Raw genomic sequence first — 1,949 nt, forward strand, 5'->3', positions numbered from 1 at the left:
GCCACGGGGACTGCAGCAGGAACAGGCAGCATCTGCATTGCCAAGAGCAGTTGAATAGCTGTGCCTTGCTCCTGGGGAGGCAGCAGGTCCCAGGTCTTGCTGAGCTCCTGCGGGCATGTGAGCCACTGCCTTCAGTCTCTTTGCTGCTCTGCAAGATGCTGGCTCCAGGCTCTCCCTGAGTTTTGAGCGATGCCCCTGTTTTCCCTTCTCTCCTCTGCTTAAAGCCCTGGAAACACACCATGTTGCTGTTATATAAAAAGCACATTCAGATCTTGAGGCACTGTCACACTTGTACACTGACTTCTATTGTTATCAGATGAACTGAGAGGTCAGTGATGGGGGAGAAGGGAATAGAAAATTTAGCTAGACTCACAATAGAAATCATGCTATCTCTTTGGCAATAGATACACAGCTGAGCAGCATCAGTGGGATTAGAAAACAATGAAATGAGGCCCTAGCCTCAACATTCAGATGGCATCTGAACTTTCCAAAGTCCAGGAGTGTTTATATCCTTGGCAGGAGGTTCAAGGTCAGCTCTTCGCCGACAGTTCCTTCACCAATAAGACTTGGAAACTTTTAATGGATCCTAAAAAATAACTTCCAAGTGGATCTCAAAGGTAAGGCCAAAGCACTCACTGTTTCTTTAACAAATCATTTTTCCTTCTTCCTTACTGCAGGTCCAACAGTTTCACATTGCAGGACCCACACCAATAACATGTGCAGACAAGCATGCTGGAAGCAAGGAATCCTCCTCTGGAGCACAAATGTTGCTTATGCCATATGATGTAAGAAATGGAGGTATCTACTAACAGGCAGCATTCTTGGAATGGTTAAATCAGCCCAGGCATGTGAATATAGGTGGATTTATGCAAGGTGAAGCAGAAAAATGGAAGACAAACTCTGGCTGTTAAATCAGTTTTTGGTGGAGGGGGAGGCTGGTAGTAAGGATGCTTAGTTCCTTAAACATCCTTAGGGATGACCTGCTAATCCCATTTAGCCACACCTATTGTTTATTGCTCAGTAACTGCTTTTGCTTTTACAAGCACTGTGAACTAGAATCCTGAAATGTGCTATCACTGAAATCACTGGATTACTGGGGCCACTTAAACCAATGCTATATAAATCTGCAGTTCAAAATAAGCATTAAGAGCTACTGGTTAAAGACCAGAGCATTTCTGTGAGTATAGATTAGTTAAAATTTAGCATCTTAAAAGGTTTATTTTTAACTCGTTATTTCTCCTTGTATCCTGCATGGGCTATAATGTGTGTGCACTCCAAGTGACTCTTCAGTTTACAAACAGGAAAGAACCAAGTACAAATGCTTCCCTTTTACTGCAGCGATGCCTGTGCCATGACCTGCAGAGACCACCCTGTAGGGTAAAAGGGCAATGTGGTCTCCATGCCAATATATTTTAATCTGCTGCCTTTCTGTTTAGCCAGCCAACAGGAATGTTTGCTGGTGCCAACTCTGGTATTTGTGAAAAGCACATGTATCTACTAGAAGCTGGACTGCTTCCACGAGCCCAGTTCACGTGCCATCAGGCAGAACTGACTTTCAGTCACATTACTGACTAGACTGAACAAAAATCAAAGACCTAGAGGTGAATGGCTCTACTCCCACTACCAGTATTCTGAACTATTTAGTCTCCTTTACCCCATTTAAGCTTGTTTTGGATTCAAAGAGGCCTCCTGCTATTCTGCTGCATTTACTTAATGAAATTTATTATTTGTGATATTTCCTGTGGCATGTGATGAAGCAGAGGCAGAATCAAAATCAGAGGTTTTAAGCGTATTTTTATGTAATGCATTTATCCTCTGCAACAGTTACATCCTTTTACCCCAATAAATGAAATAGTCAAAGCCAAGAAGCTAGTTTTCAAATCATTCTATTCCATATGCTTTTAAGACAGCAAGTCATTCAACTTGGTCAGTTCTAAGGAATCTCTTTC

General features: G+C 42.5%; 1 protein-coding gene across 1 annotated transcript in view; it reads right to left on the reverse strand.

Annotated features, from left to right (window-relative positions):
• ITPR2 (inositol 1,4,5-trisphosphate receptor, type 2) overlaps positions 1 to 1,949 on the reverse strand; it is a 101,441-nt gene that overhangs the window by 37,983 nt on the left and 61,509 nt on the right. The gene's annotated exons all lie outside the window — the stretch shown is intronic.

Source organism: Nestor notabilis, unplaced genomic scaffold (genome assembly GCF_000696875.1).
Source record: "Nestor notabilis isolate BGI_N333 unplaced genomic scaffold, ASM69687v1 scaffold1215, whole genome shotgun sequence".
NCBI lineage: Eukaryota > Metazoa > Chordata > Aves > Psittaciformes > Psittacidae > Nestor > Nestor notabilis.